Here is a 25876-nt window from a genome sequence, read left to right as displayed (position 1 = left end):
GTGGGGCAGAGCGGAAGGAAGGGGAGGGAAGGGGCCTTTCCTTTCTCTGAATTATTTTCTTCTGATTGGGAAACTGCAGAAGTTACTCACCTAAGGTTCTCATGTTGCGAAGTGCTTTTTTCCCCCTCTCGGTCGTTTCTATAGTTATTCCTGTGTAATTAAGTCGGGATTTCTTAACCATAACGACACTTTGCCTTCCTTCTGGCCGTCTCAGCGTCTCCCTAATGTCAAGTAATGCCATGCAAAAGCGCGCGAAACGGCTGGGCCCCGTTTCAGGCGACACAAAGAAACGACACCGCCAGCTGCCGGCTATCAGGTGCACCTGGAACCTCAGGGCTGCCGAAGCCATCACCGTGCCCTTGCGACGGTGACGCACCTCCCCTTGCCGCCGTCACTCCGTAAGGCGACAGCCCTGTCAGGACCGTGGCCTCGGCGACTTTACGAGGCGCAGTTAGGCGTTGCTAAAGAACAAACAGCCACAACGACGACAGCGGGCGACATAACGTGGCCGCTTTTATGCACAAAGTTTTCCGACGCTCAGGCTTTCTTCTGACCACGCGTTCTTCAAGAATAAACGTTCTAACCCTGCGACCTAGCAACTTCTTTACAAAAAATAAGGAATGCACGAAACTTTTCCAAATTATTTCGTATCGAAAGTTTTGGCGGTCATATAGTCCTGATTCGAGGAAAACGTAGTACGTTCGTCGGTTATCACCCTTATTCCCCAAAAATAGTGTAGGAAGTGGCAGTGGCTATCTGAGACTGTTCAAGCGATACGCTCAAATAAATTGCGACTATCTGAACCGCTACCCTCAAACCTGTTTTCCTCGTTTCTCACTTATTAATGGAAACAACAATCCGCATTAATCCCATTACCGAACGGAAGAGATGTGCTACTCAATAGGGCAGCGCCAAAGTGTGTTCTAAAGAAAGTGTAACTCGTGTTTGCCAATGCCCTAATGTCATGAGTATAACAATTTCCTCCCTGTATACCGAAACAGCACTTGGCGAAACAATATTCAGAAAGGCTCTTTTTTTTGCAGGTGGTTCGGTGAACAACACACACACACACACACACACACACACACACACACACACACACACACACACACACACACACACACACACACACACACACACACACAAACACACACACACACACACGCACACACACACACACACACACACACACACACACACACACACACACACACACACGCGCGCGCGCGAGCGCACACACACACGCACGCACGCACGCACGCACACACACACACTATATATATATATATATATATATATATATATATATATATATATATATATATATATATATATATATATATACAGTTGCGCTACACCGAAAAACCTTCAAGTTGACGTACGAGCAAGCCGACATCTCCACACTGATCGTTTTCTTTTTTGTTTCAGAAAACATAGTTACTTTAGAGCCTGCTTTAACGTTTAAAATCAACACGTCGTAGCGGAGGACCTTTGAGCGCGTATTGACGTTATTGCAGCCGCCACGGCCTGGATTCGCACACGCAGCCACGCTCTCAGCAGCGCAATTCCATAGCCACTACGCCACCATAGCGAGTTAAAGTTGGCGCTTGCAACATTGAGCTATGAACACGTTTACTATGCGACCTATACAAACGTCCTGGAGCAAATTTCTTTTTTCCAAACCCTACGAGCTTCAGCGTATGTTAACTTGCGCCGAATTGCAACCTGACACGAAGGTGGAGGAATGATCTTTGAAAATTGTCTGGTTGACATGCTTACTACCGCCGCTACATGCTGTGGAGCTATAAGGTCACACGGGAATACCTCATCTATATGCGTGTGAGATATTACCGTCACGTCATTTCCGGTGGAGCTCGTCTCCACCCCATTTCCCCATCCTTCGAACGTAGCTGTAAAGAACATACACCAGAGAATGTTCGTGCAGCTAATCCCTCCCTAGCTGTGGAAAAGCTTACGTGTCTGTTCAGCGAAGAGTCCGCCGACTCGAGTGGCACTTCCACGACGCCGCGCTGCTCCACGCAGCCATGATATCGTGATCATGTAACAGCTTTTCCTGCACAGCCAGAAGGGGTGTCTTTTCCTCGCGCGAATATACATTTAGGCGTAGTAGTTTGTCCGTCAGATGACGGCATCTGTGCAATGGCTACGTCTGCAGTGCGATTGACGCGAATGTACACCCTCGTAAGTGCCCTGGAGTTGTTTGGGCAAGAAAATGGTCGCCTGCACACGTGACAACGTCAGAACGAGATCATTCACTTGGTCTCACACGTGACCATGCGCGCAATGGAGCTACAATTGTTGCAAAACGCTTGGTTGGGCTCGTTTATGCAATACTTCCTTTGCTATTTGCGATGCAAGTCACCTTACCCTGAAGAAATCTGCTGCAACCTTCACACACAGTTTGAAATTGTTGTGCAGCACACACCTAACGCACTCTAACTGCTAGTCGAGCTTGGCACCTTTACTACTGCATCACCTACTGCTCAGCATGAAAAGGAAAAAAATCTTAGCAACAAACTGCAAGGCATATCGTTCATATGTATACGGGCGGCATTTCCTGACATACATTTGAGGCAAAGGGAAAAGAGAAATGATTCCAAGTGCTAGCCTTTTCTCTTGTCTTTTTCTTTCTTTTTTCTGCGAAGTTGTTGCGGTCGCAGAGGCAACTTCTTTACGATACAAAAGTACGAATCTATCGTGATCGATAACCAGAGCAAAAATTGTTATATGTCAAGCGCGATACAACCTATCATTTACGGTCCATTCGCGGGTTCCTTGATGAATGGTTGCGGATCGTCAGAGAAACCGCGTTCTCTGAAAGTGGTTTTGAAATACGGACAAGAAATAGTGCGTCGAGGGTCGTACTATTCGCGTGGTAAAGGCAGGAAACGGGATTTCTTTCCGTGTCCATGACGAATGAAAAAGCCTTTGACAGCTGAATTACAGCAGTATCCCGTATTGAATAACGCAACGTCGCTCCGAGTTCTTTCTTTTTCTGTTTTATTATAGGCATCTAGTGATCTTAGCTTTCTTGAAGCTTGAAAAGTTACATTGTTTCGAACCAATGTCCTTGCTAGGGTTTATCTTTCATGCGTAAGAAATGAAGCTAACTGCATTGATTTCCTGCGTCGAGCCCAAACTATTTCAAGCGTGATTAAAAGTTAGCGAACGTACGACGTCGTTTGAACGTCGACATCGACCACGTCGGGTTTCTACGCCTTATCAGACGCGACATAACGACTGTCGTTCTCGCTAATGAAGCCATTCAGTTTATTCGACTTTACAGGGACGCGAAAATTCCAACGTCGCACGCTTGACTTGCGAAAGAATGCACTGATGACAGTCATCATCCTGCATGTGCGTGTTCAAATATCTTGAAACTCCTTGCATTACTCTGCAGAGCATTGAATCGGAGTATTCCACTTGTTTCGGTTTATTATGTATTTTGACAAACATATTTAGAGAGCCTAGATCGTTCAAAAGCAAGGCTATGCTTAATTTTTTAATCATGGGGTTTTACGTGCCAAAACCACTTTCTGATTATGAGGCACGCCGTAGTGGGGGACGCCGGAAATTTCGACCACATGGGGTTCTTTAACGTGCACCTAAATCTAAGTACACGGGTGTTTTCGCATTTCGCCCCCAGCGAAATACGGCCGCCATGGCCGGGATTCGATACCGTGACCTCGTGCTCAGCAGCCCAACACCATGGCCACTGAGCAACCACAGCGGGTCAAGGCTGTGCTCTCTTCATGTCTTTATTCACATGATACGTGTATACATATGCATACGTGTTTGTTATGAAAAATTAACACGCACGCACACACGCATGCATGCATGCACGCACGCACGCACGCACGTACCGGTACTTAGTTTTTGGACTAGCGCCGGCTGTGTGTCCTGGGGCAACCGAGAGGCTTTTACTTTTTCCAAGCGACAATGGTCTGAACAAGATACCTTAATTAGTGTTTGTGACGTGAATGCGCGTATCGTTTCCATTATCGGCGTTTTCACTTGGGGTAGCATGCTATAGGCGTGACGCCGGGCAAACCTCTCCAGTTTTCATTTAAGAGCGATCTATCTATCTATCTATCTATCTATCTATCTATCTATCTATCTATCTATCTATCTATCTATCTATCTATCTATCTATCTATCTATCTATCTATCTATCTACCTATCTATCTATCTATCTATCTATCTATCTATCTATCTATCTATCTATCTATCTATCTATCTATCTATCTATCTATCTATCTATCTATCTATCTAATCATCAATCTCGTCCGCGTTTTTCTTTTCTTCATCCTTCATACTTCTATCGCCGAAGCTTTCTCTGCACTATGCAAATCGCCTGTCATTAAAACTACTTCGACTCCTAAAGTTTGAAGCACGACAATTTATTCGCTTAGTATTCACGATCGGATATGTTCCAAGTTATGCATCATCTTTTGTTGACGTGAGCGGATGAAGAGTTGTCGAACATCAGAGAATGGCGCCGGCTGCTTCTTGCAACACTAAGGAAATGAAGGGGTAGCATTTAAAAAAAGAAAGGAAAAACATTCTACACACACAACCTAGATTTCTTGGTCGTTTTAAGTTGCCTTACTTTTCATCTAAATGTTTACATGTGGAACGACTAGAAAGAAGCGCTCAAGGTTCTATGCGTGAACTGCATAGATATTAGTGATCCCGTACAAGATTAGTGTACAAGTAACAAAAAGGTTACGACACCGACAATAGTTAACCTTCAAAAAACCGAATCGCTCACAGACAGCAATTACAGAGTTAGAAATCCGCAAGTACCTGAATTGAGCATGCTTGAATGGACATTTCGAGAGAGAGAAAACATGACGCTCTAGTTTGTAAAGAGAAAGAGAGAGAGAAAAGTAGTAATGAAAAGGCAGGGAGGTTAACCAAGATTTTCGCGTGTGGGTTAACCTACACAAGAAAACTAGGGCTTTATCTTTGTGATGATTCTTTTCAAATTACATTCCTTGCGCCCACCGTCATCGGCTTGGACGAAGCGCTGCCCCCGTTAACAGCAGGATCGGCCACTCGAAGCAACAGCGGATAATAAATCAATTAGAATGACAAAATCAATCCTTACAAAGTAGAACCTCAGGAAGCAGCCAACATAACGCCACAAGCACTTCGATAAGTGAAACACCTTTGCAACTGTTCATGTATTTACACTGAGAACGTTGCTAAAACAGACTTATGAAACGTGCGTAGCTATAGAGATTATAAATGCAATTCTGGTGTCATTCTTTTTTTTGTCAGTGAGTTTTTAGTAGATTTAGGAGCACGAATACACATCAATTAGTAAGGTCAACCTAATTTACAGCTTTCTGAACTATTGGAAACGCAAGCGAAACAAATTTACCTCAGCTAATATTTCGCACGTTATCCCACAAACGTTCTAGCCTCGAAGTGCCTCCAAAGCTCGGCAGATCCTCTATTTAACCCTGCCCGTTACGAGAATAGCGCCTCGTAATGTTAGTAGTAATATTCGATAGGAAAACACGCCTACACAATGGATAGCGAGGAAAATGGGGAGGGAACTACATGACTCGCAACTGCCACTGAGAGGGGCACAACGCCTGCCTACTTTTTAGAAAAGGGAGGAATAGAAACAGAAGTTGAAGATGGGGAAAAGGGAAGTAAGTAGGAAATAATTAATGGGATACCAGATCACAAAGTTAACCAACGACAAAGAATAAAGTGCGCCGTGGTCAGAATTTTGGGTGAACGTGTTCTACTGTTCCTTGGTGTGAAATGGTTAAAAGGCAGCAGAAACTGACATGGCAGCGCAGAGTCGTGCCTGAATTCTGCTTCACTTAGCTTCAACTGCCTTTAAATCTTGCATAGCTGAGCTACTTCAGCTGTTACTCACTGAAGTGTAAATGAATTCGAGGTTTTTCGTGCCAAAGTCACGATTGGATTATAAGGCACACCGCGGTGGAGGACTCCTGATCAATTTCGACCACCAGTGGATATTTAGCGTGCCCCTCAACATGGGAGTTATAGCGTTTAGCCCCCATTGAAATGCGGCCTCAGCGGCCGGGATTCGATCCCGCTACCTCGTACTTTGCAGCGCAACGCCATATCAGCTCAGCCACCACGCGGGTACTCGTTGAAGTAGCTACTCAACACAATTCCTCTACTTTTTATTTTTTTTTTGTTCGTATCTGCTTAAGCGACCAGTACGTCGATAACATTAAAAGTTCTTAAAAAATTATTCCGAAAGAAAAAAGCATTTGTCCTTATAGTAATCGTTGTGCCGCAATACGAACGTCCAAATTTAGACCCGATATTGCAAGCTGGCATCTCAAGTTATCATCCACCACGCGTGGCTTAAGCCTCCGAAATTCGCTGAGATGGAAGAGCAGACGAAATCAATTACGGGGGGACACCATAGACGACGAAATTGCGATACGCCATCGCACGTATAATGTGCAATAACTCGAACATCGCTTCCATTCCATTGACTTCCACTTTCTTATTTTCTTTTTCTCTCTTTTTCTTTTTTTTCACTCGAGCATACTTGCCCGCTTTTCCGCTGGTATTTGTCGAGGCTCACATTACTTTCGCAGCGTCCTTTACCTACCCAGTTCCAGACAGAAAAGGAAAAAAAAAGAAATCAGACTCAAATAAAAAGAATAACTTGCAAGCCATTTGTTCGATTCAGCGAGCTAAAGCCAACATAAATTACCGCAATAGTTGCCTGGGTGCGTGATGAAAATTTGGAGCTCAGAAAAAAAATTAATGAATAATGAAGAAAAAAAAAGAACATAGGTAAGAGAAAGAAAACACAAGAAGTATGCAGGAGGGGAGCGATGCCGCCCGACTACTTACTTGCCATTATCATTTTCGTTTGCTTTCTTGCTTTCTCTTTCATTTCTTTTTTTTTTATTTTGTCTTCTTTTTTCAATCTGAAATACCAATTCTGCCAACGAAAGTACAGTACAACTTTCCCCTCTCAGCCTCGCGTATGCCTTTATGCACGTCACGCCTACGTTATCGCTAGAATGATTAAGGGGCGTGTTCACGCATCTGGAAAGAAAATCTTTGGCGATCCGTCCTCGTCGGCGTCAGTAGCTTTTAAATGACAGCGAAGGATACATGTATACGGCATTTATATCGATATAAGCATCACCTCCTTCCACCAGTCACACCACCAGTTCGAGTCATAACGGTTATTTCCACAGAACAAAAAAAAAGAAATACTCTTAAAAGAGACAGCTTAGTTACCCCTTCTGAAGCAAAAAAAAATTGCGTTCGATTAGGTTGGTCGCTGGTCGCTGCCATCCCAATTAATTATGGTTCCTCACTTGTGGTCCTCTAATGCCACTTGACATGGGGCACTTGTATCCAGCTGTTATATAGTTGCTCATCGTCTGGGCATTCTCCGTTTCCATCGAACCTGTTCGTAGAGCCGCACTTATTCCAAGGCTTCAGCGCGAAATCGTCATGTTCTATAGCGACGGGGAACAATCAAACACTTCCAAAAGTGTGAATTAGGACTTAAACTCGTTATTAGACATGGAAACCAAGTAGCAATGCTCAAACCGCCATAGCGGTGGCAACAGTCGTCGTTCGTCAAATCTGGATTCTGGGGTCAAGTCCGTGTGCTATTTTTCTACATGTATCACCGTACTTTCCGGACTAATCGCTACTGCTCGCGTACATTTGTGAACGTATGTAACACCGTTCGCGTATCGCGCGCAATCAGATTAGACAACAATCTGATTAGACGATCTGATTAGCGACTTGATTTGCTCAATCTGATTAGACGCGTTACAATATTGACTGGAGTGTCGACCGCCAGGAGTCGAAACTAAGTACTGCATTTGCATTTGTGTAAGATTTCCATGGCACCTTCTTTCTCTTCGTGCAACGAACAATGGAGGAGAAAAAAAATTGGGTGGAAGGGGGGGGGGGGCGGCACGCCCACTAGACATTCTGTTCACAGGCTTTCTTTTCTATAGGCTTGGCGCAGGCGTATATCACACAGTATACCCTGCTGCTTTATGTGCCAAAACAACGATCTCATTGCGAGGCACGCCGCATAGTGGAAAGCTCCGGATTCATGTTGAACACCAGGGGTTCATTAAGATGCATCGAAATTGAAGTACACTTGCCTTTCTTTTCTTCTTTCCTTCTTTCTTTCTTTCTTTCTTTCTTTCTTTCTCTTCCTTTTTTTTCCCATTTTGCCCTCATTGAAATGCGGCCGCCGCGGCCAGACTTCGAACCCGCAGTCTAAGCTCAGCAACACAACACTGTACCCACTGGGCTACCGCGACCTGTATACTGCTTGAGTGTCCGTGTGCCAAAAACGCGTTCTCGTAAGGCCTGTCAATTCGGCGATTCGCGACCCAATAAGGAGCCCGTTCCCGACGTATTTTATGTGTGCTACGGCTCAACACGTGCAAAGCCGCCGCAGTGGGCGGAATTAGTCTTTCGAGCGTGTATTTGCCAAGCGTGACATTTTTTTCGTGCGTAAGTATAGGCATGAATTTCTTCTGCACTTTGACTTATTCATACCACTTGGTTTAAAAGCGCTTATAGGAGCGCGTTCGTGTCCTGCTGCCATTTGTCTTCTATAAAGTTACGCAAGTTCTCTTATAGCTTACACGGGAGAGGTGCAATCGCGAGCTTCGCAAGCTTAGCAATTGTCGCACGGCGCTAAAGAGATTTTCAGAGAGAAAACCGATTCGGCGTGGCCACTTTGTCGTGATCGGCTTTTGCGCTCTACAAAGTGTCTAACCGTAGGTTTCAAGATTAACACGCGAAAAAATTGAAGTAACGTTGCAGAGCCTCACCCAGAAACCAAGACAATCGATTGGTAGTCGACATCTGAAAGCTGCGAAGGAGTGCGTTTATTTGGGCTAAGTAATCACTGGGGAACCTGATCTTGAATATGAAATGTATACGGGGTAATAAGATTGGGTTAGATAGCTTTTGGCATACGTTCTCGAGTCCTAAAAATGAAAGTAAATAATCACCGGGAAAGCAAATTCGGTCATTGCTAAAGTTGTGTCAAATTCGGTCATTGCTCGAATTCAAAGTTAACAAACAAATTTTACAGGAAACTACAAGGACCGCTCAGGGAGCGATGGAAATGTAAATGGGTGTGATAACGTAGACATGTTGAAAGATAGATCCAGAGTTTGGGGACAAAACGTTAGCAGGCGATGCCTCCGTCGAGATTAACAGGTATTAATTGGTGTTGGACAGGTAACATAATGCTTAGAAGAGATAACTTGTGGACAGTGAGAGTGAGAGAATCCGTACCAGCGCAAGGAAAACACATTTGAGGACGGCTCTGAATTAGACACAGCCGAGAGCGATGAAATTATAGGAAGTTTGCTAGAGTAGGGCGAGTTTCGATTGGCGCACGAGGTTTAATTAAAAATCTCACGAAGACGCACGCGCGCTTCAATGTACCTAATTAGGCTGACGATGGAGACTCTCTTAAGGAAAGCCCCCGACTGTATAGCCCAGCGACACGACCTTGGGAATTCGACCCCCATCTTTCCCGGACGCCGTGCTGGGGGGGGGGGGGGGGGGGCAGCTTCTTCTTCCGCACCGCAGCAGCCCCATTTGGGTGAAACGATGTACAGGTGGACTCTACTGATGGGAAGGTCCGCACCCGTCGAGAAGGAAACCAGAGGAAGAGCGAGAGACGGTAAGGGGGCAGTGGAGCGACGGCACGGATCTCGAGCTATATACGCTGTAGCTATAGCAGTGTACACGCACGGAGCCCACCTTGAGGTGGGGATCGATCCCGCGGCCGCTGCGGCGGCGGCGGCGGCGGCGGCGAAGAATTTCCTGCCGGCGGGGGCTTTTGTGCAGCCGCCAGCAAAAGTGCGGAGCCGGCCGACCGCCTCCCCCGTCCTCCTCCCATCCCATACCCCAACGTGTTTCCGGTTGAGCGGCCGCGCGCCGAGATTGATTTCCCACCCTTCGTCACTCGAGCAGCAGCCAACGTCGCCGCCGAGCGAACACCGAGCCGGGCCTCGGATCATCCGGACACCCCAGAACACCCAGAGCAAAAGAATGTGGGAGGAAAAAAGGGGGTGCGGCTCCATATACCTTCTTCGGAGGGCCTCGCCTGCGGCCCTTTGGATTCTCGTACAGTGCACACCACTCGCACGGTGGTGATACCGCGTTCGGCGCCGTCGTTCCGCTGTCGAGCTCACCCGCTTCTTCTCTAGGTTAGCCCCACTCTAAGCGCTACTTTGGCAGAGAGGGGGGGGGGGGGTGCACAAGAAATGCGTTTGCTTTAGGGAACGACCAAATGTGCGCGTCGAGAAGAAGGGGCGATGGAGGTGGAGGACGTCCACGTTATGTCTTTCTCAGCGTGCGGCTCCGGTACAGTGTACTATTCTTTCTTTTTTTTTATGTCTAGCGAGGGCACCCAACAAGGCAGGCATTTTCCTGCGCTCGTAAATATGGGGATCCTGACTACATCCGGGAAACATGAAAAAGTCCAGGAATTGAAGAACTAAAACAAGAGAGATAAAACAAGAAAAAGAGCGACGTTGCTGAGCAAATTCAAATATGTACCGAAGGCTTGTGTGAAATGCACCAAAGTAGTCGTAACGTCAACAGCTCTGTTCCGCTCTAGCTCGCGTCGCCTAACGTTTTTATGGTGCGGAGAACAGATTCATCCGGAGCTATAGTGTGTTCGTTTCTCCACCAATCGCCACTAAGTGCACAGACAACTGCGCAAGCATGAGGGACGCTGAAGGACTACCGTTTACTCTTCCACCGGTTAGTGCTCCAACGAACGTTGTGCTTCAAAAACACACAGTGTTAAAGAAGATCATAGCACTATATTGCTCAGGGCAAGTACAAGCATTACCTAAGAAGCGCAATTTGCTAGGAGTAGCTTCAACGGCCAAAGTGAAAGCAAATAAATAGCAGAAATAAACAAGTAAAATGGTGTCACGGGACTCTATCCCTACCATGCCCGAGCCAGTGAGCGCACTCGGTCTTTAAGCATTCTTTGTTTAAGAAGCGTAATTTCCCTATGAAGAAATAGCCACTTGTTCTTATACATACGGTATACGTGCTGGTGCATCTAGCGGGTAACTTAAGACAACTACGACGATTGGTGTGCTTTCTGTTTGCTAAGAAATTCAAATAGGAGCGCACCGAAATGGGGAAGTCAACCCCGCCCCCCGATTGCTCCCTTAAGTTGACTTTTCGGGCATGGCACGCAGAGAAGCTCATTATATATATATATATATCTGTAGCGGCGAAAGAGGCATATTGGTTGCGTTGGTATAGCACAAAAGAATATCAGCAACTTACGTGAAAACTCTTTTTTACTGTCAAACGTTTCGGAAACGTTTGTGTGTACGTGGGTGTGTGTGTGTGTGTGTGTTTGCGTGTGCGTGTGCGTGTGTGTGTGCGTGTGCGTGTGCGTGTGTGTGTGTGTGTGTGTGTGTGTGTGTGTGTGTGTGTGTGTGTGTGTGTGTGTGTGTGTGTGTGTGTGTGTGTGTGTGTGTGTGAGTGAGTGAGAGAGAGAGGAAGGAGAAGGGAAACAGAAGGGCTCCATTTTTGTTAATCATGATGACTACATAAAGCTAGCTGGTAATGAAGCCAGAGAAAGTAGAGGGATAATTAGCTGGGCTTGAAATTGCAAGAATTGATGAAAGTGAACGGACAGGTAGCTTGTCGCCAGTGGGGACCGAAACCATATATGTGGGTTCAGTCCTTCCGTATAGCGTATACTATACAGGTTGTCCCAGCTAAAAGTAGCCGATGTTTTAAAAACGACGGAACATGCTGGAGCGCTGAAACAAACCGAGTGGTGTTGAAAGTCGCACAGCTTAGTCTGCGGTATATTTTTCGTTTTGGAAAGTCAATTAATTAGTATAAACTAATTGCCTAACTTTCTTAATATAGGCTTCAGCAAGAAGCTCCCTATGTGAAATTTGTAGATAAGATTAAAAAATAGCCGACTGACGGGTTTACAATTAAGTAGCATTAATGGAACTTCTTGTGCTTGCCCTGAAAGAAAGCCCGTGAAATACAAAAGTGGCGAGTACAAGAGAGAGAGAGAGAGAAGGAAGGCGGGGATGTTAACCAGTCAAGAGTCTGGTTGGCTACCCTACGCTGGGGGAAGGGAGAAGGGGAAGAGAGAGAGAAGGTATAGAGACGGGCCCGGATAGTACTTGAGTCAAAGCCGCTCGTGCAAACCAGACGTTCTGAGAAAGCACAAGCGGGGGCGAAAACATAGGGCGCAAGAACCTATCAGCCCTTCACGCACTCAGTCCCCATCGCAGATCGCTTTCGAGATAGGGCCCGCGAGGCCGCGCCTTACATATGTTGCAGTTTCGACATTTAAATGTAGAACAGAACAAATCACAGTACAAGGAGCAAATAATTTCACCGAACATGCTTGCAGCAGGAAGATCCCTTTTAAAAGCGCACACAAAGATACATCACAAGAAAATCCGAAGACACCTTAAGCATTTCTTATGAGTTGTGAATACGAAAGCATTAATGTCCAATTGGACGCCGCTGAGCAATCCTCGTAGTTATGAACCCCTTCACCCCATCGAGTTGAGGCGTTTGGCCAACGCCTCCTAAATCAAGGTGCCCTATATAGCAATTGGCTGGTGCACTTCAATGTGGGACGCCATGCTACCTTTCCCGACTGCCATATAATGTAATGGCGGACGCTCCCGAGTAAGTAGCGGTGATTTTGATGCCACTGCTTTCGTCACATCGGGCTTAGCGACGGAAATTTCGGTCCAAGTAGCACGACGCCATAAAGCAGAGTACACAGGCTTGCTAAAATTATAGCTAGATGGCTCGACTTTGCCCTCGGAACAGTTATAGGGAACCGTCTATCTTATGGCATTCAAGGACGTCACATCAGCGATAACTTGCATGCCATGAGGATATTGTACGAAGCCACCTCCGCTGATCGATCCAGGGCAGCAGTTTTGCAAGTGGATCTGAGCAAGGCTTTCGACAGAGTAACACATGACTTTCTCTTCAACTTGCTTAAGGCCTGCAACATTGGGGACCGGCATCTAGGATATTTAGGTGTCTGCTACAGACAAGTGACAACGCGACTGGTAATCAACGGGCAAACAACACCGACAATAGAGCTCAACAGGTCCGTCCGTTAGGCAAAGATGCCCCATGTAACCAGTTCTTTTCTCTCTGTACTTGGAACCCCTGTGCCGAACAATTCTGAACGACGGCGACATAACAGACTTCAGTTTCGCAGATACTTCTCTGAAAGTCCTCGCCTACGCCGACGACCTTACGCTTGTGTGTGCCTCTACAAAGAAGAAGTCCGCCAAGGTGTGCAACATGTCTCGGACTTCTGTAAAGTGTCTGGTGCTAAAGTGAATCGAGAAAAGTGCGCTGGTGCATGGATAGGTGCATGGGACTTAAAACCAACCGCCTTCCTAGAGGTGAAGTGGACGTCTGAAATCATCAGCTACCTCGGTGTGTGTTTTGATACTGCCAACCTACAGAATGGACAAAATACAATTCGAAGTGGTACTCTCGCGGCAAAAGTGCAACAGTGGCACCGGAGAATGGTCCCGCTTATAAACAGAGCCTTTGTGTGCAACACTGTGTTCTTTCCAGCTATTTGGTACTCAGCGCAGGTGATGCCCTGTTTGCCGGCTCATGTGAATCGTGTAGATAGATATTGCGCAACATATATTTGGGAGTGACGGTTTGAGCGCATGAGGCGCCGTAATTTATTCTTAAGTGAGGCAAAAGGAGGCCTAGGGCTCGTAAACGTAGAGGTAAAACTCAAAGTTCACAGGTACCTTTTTTTTTTTTTCAAAAACCAAACCCATTATATTATACTTCACTCTTTCAAACAATTAGGGGGGTACTTAGGTGAGTGGATCGATGGTGTCCAAGGAGTCCCACGAGCCCGCACTCTAAGATTCTACAGGGAGGTAGAGCAGGCAGCTGGCTTCTTCTAGAAGCGTTTTTCTCAAGAGTAACTAAAAAGTAAACGGAGGAGCCTCTACTGAAACATTATAGATATGCTATTCCCACCACCACTATATCGGTCTCGAGCTGGAAGCCAGCTGGAGTCTGACGTTACATGTCGAAGTTTTACCTGTAAAAACATGGCTACGTGACAAGGGTTTTTTCGTGCCGTGGTCAACGGACTGCCCGTTCTGCCCCTATCCAGAATTGTTGCAGCACGTATGTTTGTTTTGCACAAACGCAGTACACTTTCGGCCCAACATACGAATTGTTTTAGACCTCCAGCTATACCCAAATTGGGATGACTTAAAATTTCTGACACTGGAAAATGAAGATGACAAAAATAACAGCAGTGTTGGAACCCTGATATTACTAGGTTTAGATGCAAATTGGAGATACCGAACTGACTACGTCCTAGCTCTAGAAAATGCGAAACCTGCGCGGACGCACTTTCGTGATGCTTTTGCATATACAAGTTCGCTGCTGGGCGGTGAAGATGACTTTAGCAAGAGATGGCAGGTGTGGCAGAAGCGCCTGCAGCAAAGACGGGTACTTATATATAGATGTGCGATTCTCTCAGTGTGTGCGTTAGAAAAGCTTTAAAAGAAGAACGCTTCCATGCATGGTACCTGCTATCTTAAGAAAATTAGGAAGGTGCAGAATTAAAAAAAAAAAAAAAGACGCTGGTTTAGCTCAGCGGGTAATACACGCGGCATCTGAGCATGGGGTCGTAGGTTCGAACCTCGCCAACGTTTTCCCTTTTAGAATTTATTCTTTCTTATTTATATATTAATTTGTTTATGGCGAAGTTAGGCCGCGGACGAGGGCTTGTACGGAGAAGGAAACGAGCGGATAACACAGGCTTGTGAGGGCGAGGGTGACGTGGAAGCAGAGACGAGCATGCGTCTGCGATTTCGAGCTCTGAGCTCCCACAAAAAATCGTGGCATGCACAAGAGCATAACACCGACTCAAGATAGCTCATGAACAACACAAAACATGCTGATTATTTCCCCTTATTTCCGCTTTCTCTTTTTCCCCGGGCAAAGCAGACAAATGAATCCGCTTAATTAAGCGCAGGAACGATAAGAAGGTATTTCCGTCTGATGAACGTAGCTTTCTTATTAATTTAAATTTAAGTATCACTGAAGCTTCGCATACAACTGGGCTTAGTAATGGCACGTGTCCCCTGCTATAGCATATTCGTAACACACTCTCACACACAAAAAAGGCATATATATATATATATATATATATATATATATATATATAGATTGCTCCTGCAATCTTCGCACATGCAAAAATCTTGAGAATTCCGCGCAGAGCCCACCAGTTCCATTCATTTACGCTTTCCATATACCAGTGCATACCTACGCTTCATACTAAGCGGACGGAATAATTTCGCTCATTTTACTCAGAGATGACGCCTGCCGCATAGCCAGTATTCGTGTCACAGGCGTCCGAAGGAACTAGTTCTCTGCGAAATGCATCCAAGCAGCAGTTTCTGTCACGGTTTGCAACAAATTATTTCTTTACTCCATAGTTAAAAGAGCAAAGGCAATCAGCCTCACTCGTTTTCTTTGTATGTCGTTACCGCACCTTCTTGCGTCCTAACCACGAATGTGTCCTCTTCCCGCTCAGGTAACTATAATTTACATATGCACCCATCTTGCTACTGTATAAACGACACGAAATACTAAAGGTGCCATGGTTCTTCCTTTTTTTTTCTTTTTTGTGCGCGGAACACTTTTGCAAAACTGTCATATCGAGGCCCTCTAATTGAAGACAGGCTACATATCTAGGCGGACATTAGCAGCGTGAAAACTTTCAGCAATAATTTCGCTAGTCGCATAAAACATAAAGGAGAGGCGGGAGAGCTGGTACGGTTGGAGCAGGGGGACTGTTCAAATTTTTCTAAACATCATTTAAACAACGCAGTTCAGGAAAATCGTCAGAAAGATTGCCATCGTACATAAAGCTCCCATCGCAGTCTACCGCTGCTTCGTGGTGGAGAACTGCGAATGAGCAAAGATTACATTTCGGCTGCAAAAAGCAAGTAATATTTCGTTTAACCAGTCGGAGGCCAAAAAAATAAAGGCATATGCGCAGATGTAAAAAAAAAAATTCAGAACACGCTGATTTGGAAACTATTCTGTCAATGCACTCTTGTTCCTAAATAATGATTGGTCCATGTTAAAATTGATTTTGTTCTGACCTATATCCTTGGGAGGAATGGAGCAGCACGATGGAAGGAGGATTAGTACGGTCTGACTTCTCTTCGTGCTTCTGTCATCATATATATATATATATATATATTGCATCTCTGTATCTATCCATGAAATCCCGTTTTGGACACAATTACGACAGGTCAAAAATTAAATTATGGAGTTTTACGTGCCAAAACCACTTTCTGATTATGAGGCACGCCGTAGTGGAGGACTCCGGAAATTTCGACCACCTGGAGTTCTTTAACATGCACCTAAATCTAAGCACACGGGTGTTTTCGCATTTCGCCCCCATCGAAATGTGGGCACCGTGGCCGGGATTCGATCCCGCGACCTCGTGCTCAGCAGCCTAACACCAAATTACGACAAGTAACCACGTGTGCTGCGGGACATACGAAGTGCCCAGGAATCAGCGCAATGAAAGACGTAGAAAAGAACCTTAAACCTTCCAGCGTGACTGACGTACCGGTACGTTGCCACGTTTCTGTCCTGACATGCTCCTTTTAAGATTCATTTTGTCATATAGGAATAAGAGGACCACACCAAGAGAACATTTTCCCTCATCCACGCAATTTTTTTTCACTTCTGCACGATCAAAACAAACCTTTGTTTTGGTCCTATAATACCTGAAGGAGAAAAACAACGACGTTGGGCGTACTTCACCTGCGAAAAATACCCCACACGGAAAGGGTTAATATTCAACAGACAGCTGGCACATTGAGTAACAAGGTCATTTCCTTGACGCTGGAAGAAACGGACCTGGAGAGTGACTTAACGCCCCCTGACAACAAGCAGCAGAATCTGCAACCAATCGCGTTTCGCGGAGCCTCGCTGAAGCTTTAAAAGTAAGTTGCTTTTTGTGCGGTTGTGCTTCTGGGATTGTGCAAAAATATATATATATGAGTCATTCTTTTATACGAACATGGTCAAGAGCCCTCATGGCATAAATATTGCTGTCAGGGTCATGAAATGAAGAGGACAAACATGGCAATTCTTAATGTCAGCAGAGCAATGCTATAGTCGCGCTTCGTAATGTAAACCTTTGTCTCTATCGCAGTTATTCGTGTCGTGCTTTTCGGCCACCGCCTTCTCAAAATTAAACATGGGCATTCATCTTTCCCGCAAACTCGAACGTATATTTATATTGTATCCAATGTTTGTCGGTTGAAAGTTCGACCATAAACAAACATTGCAAGCTTCTTTTCCCTTTTGCGTTTCACTAATTGGACATTATTTGATTGTATGTTTCCCCTCTTTGTGACTAATGTTCTGCATTTTAATATCATTTTATGCCCACTTGCCTTGTGTAAGTGCAAGTGTAAGTGCAAGTGTAAGTGCAAGTGCCTTGTTAAGTGCACAGTGTCAAAATGTATTCGCGTAATAAAAAAATGAATTATGGGAATTAACGTGCCAAAACAACCATCTGATTATGAGGCACGCCGTAGTAGGGGACTCTGGTAATTCGGACCATCTGGGGTTCTTAAACGTGCACCTAAATCTAAGTACCAAGGGTGTTTTCGCATTTTACCCCCATCGAAATGCGGCCGCCGTGGCCGAGCCCAACACGATAGCCACTGAACAACCGCGGCGGGTGTATCCGCATAATAGTGCATTGCCTTCATTTATGTATTCAATGTTTGTGTGTTGTAAGGTTTGTACATTAAAAACCATGGAATGTTTTTTTCTATTCCTTCTTGTTCAGTGAATGTGATTTGACTGCATGTTACCTCTCTTTGAAACCTCTTCTTTTTCTATATTACAGTATGCCCACCTGCTATACTCTCAGTGGAAAGCAGCAGTATATGTATTGAAAATAAATAATAAATATACAGTGTGAAACAGACATTGTTTCAAAACTGTCAGAACCATAAGTGGCTGGTGAAAACAAAAGACAGAAGTTTTAGTTTGGATTCAATTTAGGCCTGGCTTCATACAGGGTCGAGTGAGCACATTTTAGTTAAATACATAATGTGCCCAATTGCTACAACGTGAAGTCACACACCTGTCAGTGTAAAATGTGGAGTAATACAAAATTTGTGGTTTGCATTTATTTTTTTTATTTTTTTGAAAGCGTCTCGAACGCCCCAGAAGGCTGAGCTTCAGTTTTAGTGTAGCGGAATGTCCAGTACAAATTTAGAACAGTTCAGCTTGTATTTAGGTGCCAAATAAACGAAGCAAAAAAGTTAAGACGCGATAAGTTTTCTGTTCCCCCTGCCTCTCCCCTACTAATTAAATTTTCAATTCTTCACTTTAGGGCACATTTCTTAACTGAGAACTGGAAGGCGGAAGGCAGCGAAGTCACGTCTTAATAGGATTTGTATAAGGCAATAGCATCAACTTTCGAGAAAAGCGTCCCCAAAATCTGATGATAATTGCCTCAGCAACCATTTAAGATCGCCCGGAACTGTTAAATGCACGCTATTGGGCAACTGGGTAACTGGAAATCCTATGTAATTAGTTGCAAATTCTCACGTCGCATATCTCGAACGTGGCGCTAGTCAGAATTTCTGCTGAGCAGACTTGGCTTCCCTAATGATCTGCTTCAATTTCGCAGTCGTAACATGTGAACTGAAGCTATTAATCAAAAATGTTTGCAAAACGTTGGGGGCAAACAAATGCTACGTTTTGACTAGTTACCAACATTGAAGTCGATTTTTTTTTCTTTTTTTGCTCCTGACGTCCGCATAGCCACATAGCATACATGCAGAAACAGCAGTGGCCTAGGTGTTAATATGGCATACTTTTTCAAGGTCCTCGACACAGGAAGGAGCACTTGGCGTATTAAGAAGTGAATCACTGGAGAGCCTCTTCGTATACAAAATGAAGACAAATGCAAAGGAAATTTACTGCCGGTTCATAGCCCAGTCATTCGTGCAAGAACCTGCGTATACATGGGCGACAGCGTTTTTTATTCTCACTTTTATTTTTCAGGCACTTTCACAATGTATACGCTAACGCCGCCATAAGAGCCAAAAGGTTAATGAGTGCTACTGTTTTACTAAAAAACGTAACCATGCCCGCCTCATTTGTGTGCACGCATGCGTTTTGCGGTTAGCGAACCGCTTAAACTGCAGTCTCACGCTTGTAATAGCAGGCGGCTTATAATAATTTGTTCCAATATTGTTGTAGGATCGAATCCCCGCCACTGCGGCCTCATTTGGATGGGGACGAAATGCGAAAATGCTAGTGTACTTAAATTTAAGTGCACCTTAAAGAACCCCAGGTGGTCTAAAATTATGGAGTCCCCCATTACGGCGTGCCTCATAAACAGATCATGGTTTTGGCATGTAAAACACCATAATCTTTTTTTCCAATATTGTTGTACGCTGATGTCACTCAAAGAACATTACATCACTGTCATCATAATAATAAGATTCTGCAAGAGGGAGGCCTGCATCGGGAAATCCCCACTTGCTCATTTCCCGGTTGAGCGTACTTCTTCGTATGCGTGCAAATTTCATCATCTCAAGATTTTATCTCAGTCAATTTAACTAAATATCCGCAGGTGCACTGACACGCCTTGAGTATTATGGAAAAAGTCATTGTGATCCCATGATACAAATAAGCGTAAAGTACACGACAGGCGACTTCAGTTCAATAGTACAGCAATAAATACTAATGCAGCTATAACGCCAACTTTCCAATTTTCCTAAAAACACGTACTTCGCATGCGTGTATTTAGCCGGACGGTCAGCAGCTTCTGCGATTACGAGCAGTAAATAGCGCTAAACAACAGGACAAAGAGGGGGACATAGACAACAGCGATGACTAACAACCAAGTCTTGGTTGTTAGTCATCGCTGTTGTCTGTGTCCCTCTCTTTGTCCTGTTGTTCAGCGACTGCTCGTAATCATGAACCAACCAGCCCAAATGCGTACTCTTCTGCAGCTTCTTCGAAAGAGCCATACGCGACATTTCTTTTGGAACCCTCTAAAGAGTTCTTTTCTTTCTTTCTTCATGTATTTCCCCGCTTTGCCCGAAGGCGCTACAGCAGGGGGGTTACAATCTTGAAAAAAATACATCTTCATTCACACTGCACACTTGCTCAGACGTCAGTCGATTCAACTGTGGGATAGATTTTACAAAAAGAAAAAAACAATTGGCATACAGGTTCGCCCTGGCTTGGTATTCTCTAATTTTGTACTTGTGGTCAGTCCGTCCAGATATGTAATTTGGCTGTTTTAAGTAACTTTCGCTATCAATTCCAGTTTGTTCCAGGCACTTTCTTCTCGGCATAATTTTTTATAGGCGAAATGTCTAAAACTTGTGAAGTCGTTCTCCGTGAGCCTTTCTACTTTTTTTTTTCAATTTTTGGTTAGCGTTGCATCAGTATTACCCGCCAAGTGATATTACGCCGAGCGTTTTAGGCTACACTATGGAAGCTCCGCACAGCGACCCATTTTTAAGAATAATCTACAAGCCCTTCGTACATCTCCCTGCTGTCGAGGGCATGAAGATCTCACAACCTAATATCCACGGTCTCGCCTCCGCTACCTATTCCGCCGTCCCTGCAGCGCACCGCAGAAGCTATCGGCAGCTGCGGAGGTGATTGGCGGCAGCAGTATTGCGAAAGGGAAGATTGATTGCCGACCTCTCCACCCGAGGAAAAAAAAAATAATAATGATAGGAAGCACGCCGGAAGGCTCTGCGCAGCGCATTTCGTGACCCTAGAGAGGGTGGCGCCATCTGGGCGCTGTGTGCAGAAACGCGCTGGGCTGCAAGGTACCCGCAGCGCGAATCTCCTCGCAGCAACGCCTCGCAATAGCACATTCACCCCCCCCCCCCCCCCCACGTGTGGATATGGAAACTGCGCAGGTTCCTTTGCGTAGCTGCAGTACGTGGTGCGCAAGGGCGACCGAAGTCGCTGTTGTGTTAGCTGGCGCAATAAAGGTAAAGGGATAGAACTGCTGTTCTTAAAATTCCGAAATGTCTTCGGGTTAAGAAACATTAGCAAGCGAACAAAGAGAAGGAGGAGGGAAAAGAGAAGGAGGAGGAAAGACGTTCGTTGTCCGCGTTTCACAAGAGTGAGGCACGGGAGCGTAGACCTTCAGGCTGTGCTTCAGGCTCGCTGTGGGAGCTCGAAATTGCGCTCGAGACGGCCGTGCAGACGGCGGCATGACACGCTGGCACAGGTGGCGCATGTATACGTGCTTTCGTATAATAGCTTGGCAGAAGCTAGCTGCGGCTTCCACTCCAGCCTTACGTTATTGCGAAGCTAACTAAATGTAAACTCGTAAACATAGGGACACTAAATAAATTAAAAATTGTGCGCACAAGCAAACGTGATCACATCTGACTCGATGACCGCGGAAACTCGCTGTCAAAACGCTGACGTGAGGAAACGTGGCAGGAGCGAGCGAAGTGACATTCGTGCTGTGTATCGCTTCAACGCAAAGTGAGCGCCGAAAACGCACAGCATCCACAAAGCTACGAGCCGCCGACGCACGCAGACTCTGTCCCCAACGCAGATCGCTCTCAAGATACGGCCGCGGAACCGCGCGCAGCAGCCACATCTGCAGTTGAGGCCGGAGTAGAACGCCGCCCGCCCCCCTTCTCTCCACCCCTCCTCGCGGTGCCTCGTAACGTTGGGTGCCTCGCGCACGACGGAAGACGGCGCGCTTCCCCGCATTCCTCCCTTACGTGCGGGCGCGATTGAGCAGCAATCGTCGGCTGCCCTGGTACGCCTCCACTCGAACGTACAGCGCAGGGCGTGCGGCGACGGTTTTATCGCCCTTAGGCTTTATACGGAACCTCACGGCGACGGCGACGCCCACGCCGACGGCGGAAATGCACTTGAAGTGTCTATAATTGGTATCACGATAAAATGGTGATGCCACTCGGCATGCCGATCTTGCCAGGTTTGCCGGCAATAGCTCTGTCGAAACGCCGCCTTTCGAATGGATCTGATAGATCAGTTAGCATATTGAGATATATCCAAAGAGCAGACATAAAGGCATTGATACAGGCCGCTTTTAATTAATCTACACATCATCTACACCATCTGAAACCTGTGGGTCCACCTAAAACCTAGAAAGAGTGGTAGTAAGCAAGAGAGAAGCACTGGCTGAACTGCATATCGCGTGTATACACTGGGTGTCTGTGTAACATGACATAAAAATTGTTACAGCGCAATCACATGCAACCACAAGTAAGAAGGACGGGACACAAGCGCTGACTGTCAACTAAATTTTATTGATGGAAAACGGATACCTTATATAAGGGGAAAGGCAGAAGTGAAGGGGGAAGGGAGTGATACAATCGGGGAAAAATGACAATGCGCATCGATGAACGAACGTGCCAGCAGTCAACGGAATCAGGCGCCGAAAAAAACAAGAAAACGAAAAAACTAGAAAAACACTATCAAAAGGCGAGGGATACTAACATACATTGAAATCAGTAAGCAGTTGCTTCCAAAAAAATGAAGCTCTGCAGCAAAAAGCGATACAGAAGGGGTGCTTACGCACTTGCTGCCATATTTGTGTATGTGGAACGCTTCCAAAAAGACGCGCGCCGTCGCATCGGCACTCTTGCCGAGAATCTTTGTCTCTCCCAAACGAGCCTCGCATCCTGTGCATTCAATTACGTGCGCGCCCAAATGTGCGTACTTGTCCTTTAAGTTGCTTAAATTTCGGGCATGTTCCCCCAAGCGTTCATTAATGCAGCGGCCGGTTTGGCCGACATAAGCCTTTCCACACTTCAAGGGAATGGCGTAGACCACTCCTGTGGAACACTTGATGAACGGCTTCTCATGTTTTAGCTGACAACCTCTTTTTTTAGAGTTGCAGATGCGTGGGCATAACTGTGCCAGCTTGTTGGGTGCCGAAAAAACAACGGAAACCCCATGCCTGTTGCCTACCTTCTTGAGACTGTGGGAAGTCTTGTGCAGGTACGGCACAACCAAAGGTTTGTCGGTCTTCCGACGGTCATCTTTGCCTCGTGTTCCCAGTTTCAGCTTCTGAAGGAGGGTCTCAGACACTGCAATCAAGACCGAATGGGGGAACCCCGCCGCCAAAAGTCGGCTGGCCTGATTGTCAAAACTTTTCTGCATCAGGTGCGGGCACGACTTCTGAAGAGACGATTCCAAACAGTGCGACGCTATAGCTCTTTTTGCAGTTTTGGAATTTTTACGCTTTTCGTGCCAGTGACGGGTGTGGCCACGGTCCGAGTATCTTTGACTCAGTGACCGGTCTTGAGTCCAGTCGGTGCAAAGTGGGCCGCAGAGAGAGGCGTTGTACATCGTAGCGAAAATTATGCAGATACGCAGGTAAAGGGTAACCGTGATCAGCGTATGGCACAAGTGCGTTTAAAGGGTCACTTGTCCAGCTGTGTAAAGGTGCCAATACTCAGTTACGTAGCAGAGAGATGTGTTGTAAGGCGAAGTAGAAAAGTGGCTGACATTTTAGGTCACAAAGAACAATCTAACCTTGATTCACGAATGCACGCATCTCAATTAGATGAGGCCGAGCGCCGAATCGCTCCAGGGCCATTTGTAAGGTTTCCTTTCTTCAGTTTTTATTCGTTTCTTGTCATCCGTCACTCTAAATGGCCAAAGCCAGCTACCGCAATGACTGAACGACCTCGTGGAAATTAAAAGAAAAGAAATGAAAGCCATGGTTACGCAACGCGCGGCCCAGAAAGAAATTAGAGCATGAATACGAACGGCGACACCAAACGGCTGGCTGACAGGGCTAATTGGTTGTTCATCTTAGCAAGCTTAATAGTTCTTGTCTTTTACATGTACAATAATGTTGCACGGAATTGTCATTCAAGGCCTCTGGTATTGACCTCTGTTGGAATAACGTACTCTGTTACTTATTAGTTCCTATTTTATTTTCATATCTGAAGATTTAGTGATGTACGTTATTGCGATTGTACGAACGCAATGTACCAACCCCTTCTATAATGCCCTGAGGGTATTGCAATAAATACCAGTAAATAAAGAAAAAAAAGTGATGAGCGGATTTTAGTAAAGAACAGTGCCGCTAGGCGTTCAAGAAGCCTTGTAAAAAATAATACGCACCCTCCACTACGGCCTCTCTGATAGCATCACTGTTCACCGAATCAATCGATCAATGAATGAACGAATAAATCAATCAATTTACCTTCGTATTTAAGAATAATCCGCACCCTCCACTACGGCCTCTCTGATAGCATCAGTGTTCATCTAATCAATCAATCAATCAATCAATCAATCAATCAATCAATCAATCAATGAACAAATCAGTCAATCAATCATTTACCTTGTCTTTACGGGAAACTGATAATTTATAGCCCATTTGTCAATTTCTTCAGGGTTGACCACCGTAGAAGATAGACGGCTAGTTTTGACAGGTCATTGTGTACACGGTTCCCTAATGTATTCCAGCATTGTACACGACGCGTTTGTTGCTTCCAGAAAAGTTACTAATGTCCTTGTATTCGAATCTGCATGCACGAAGTTATTTGGTAATGTGTTAAATTCCGGAACTCACCACTGCGACCCTTTAAATTTCGTTTATGACGTCCATAAGTTTAGCACAGGAACGCCCAAGCGCATTGCATTTGATGAGGATGCGAACACTTCCGTTTAACTTTTTCGTTTGTTTTTGTTTACTTGCTTGCTTGTTCGCTAGTTCGCTTGGTTGTCTGTTTGCTTGTTGCTTATAGTAGGAAGCGTTTGCTTTCGATAACGTTCGAAGAACATCACCATATTTCTTGGGGAATCACGCAGTAACCTCAAAGTCGGTCTGCTTATCATATACGGAAGATATCGCCACCAAGTCATCGTACAGTGCCAGCTTCGACATTCTCTGTGACAGCCGTAACGCGGTTGGAAACTTCGGCTGCGTTAAAACGCAGCTGTTTATACCAACGGGTTCACTCCCCGAGCAGCCTCGTCGTCTTCCATGGTGAGACGTCGTTCGCTCCAATCTCGCACTTATTACTATCTATGCACTGAAATAAGAACGAGACTATCAACCTTAAGAATTACTTTAAAGTACTTCTCACTCTAATGATTCTTTAAAACACACACACGCACATACACCCAGACACACGCACACACAGCTTCCCACAATTCACGAACACTTCTTTCCACGTTGTTACTCATAATGCTAACGCTATAGTAACAGAAAGATATGTAGAGTACTGACAAGTTTATCGAATCAAGCGATAAGAATTTGATGGAACAACCGTAATTAATTTTAAAGACCCACCATGGTGGCTTAACTGCTGCGGTGTTGTGCTGCTAACCACGAGGTCGGGGGCTCGAATCCCGGCCGCAGCGGCCGCATATCGATGGGGGAGAAGTGCGAAAACGCCCGTGCCCCGTGCATTGGGGGCGTGTTAAAGGTCCCCAGGTTGTCAAAATGAATCCACAATCCCTCACTACGGCGTGCCTCATAAGCATATCGCGGTTTCGGCACGTAAAACTACAGAATTTATTTAATTTTAAATTTATAACGCCAGAGAACAAAGATAAGAAGGCTGACCGACTGTCATGTGTTATTATTTACGGTAGGAAGGCTCATGGTAGATAGACAACCATGATGCGGAAATCCGGATAAGGTCTCGAAATAATTAATCCATGTGCACATACAAGCACTCGCTCGAAACGGCGACTAATGATTACATTCGCCCACAGCAAATTATGCCAGCACAGCCGCTTCGAA

The 25876-nt window shown here is 45.5% G+C and overlaps 1 protein-coding gene across 3 annotated transcripts in view; it reads right to left on the bottom strand.

The window, feature by feature from the left end:
* mAChR-B (muscarinic acetylcholine receptor) overlaps positions 1–25876 on the bottom strand; it is a 110748-nt gene that overhangs the window by 10154 nt on the left and 74718 nt on the right. Inside the window, exon 2 of one of the 3 annotated variants that reach the window (XM_050178878.3) lies at positions 1977–2074. The exons of the other annotated variants lie outside the window; for them this stretch is intronic. The gene's annotated coding sequence lies outside the window, so the exon portion shown is untranslated. The remainder of the gene's footprint in view (positions 1–1976; positions 2075–25876) is intronic. 3 annotated transcript variants of the gene reach the window in all.

Source organism: Dermacentor andersoni, chromosome 5, assembly GCF_023375885.2.
Source record: "Dermacentor andersoni chromosome 5, qqDerAnde1_hic_scaffold, whole genome shotgun sequence".
Classification (NCBI taxonomy): Eukaryota; Metazoa; Arthropoda; class Arachnida; order Ixodida; family Ixodidae; genus Dermacentor; species Dermacentor andersoni.
This window is presented reverse-complemented; position numbering and strand designations above follow the sequence as displayed.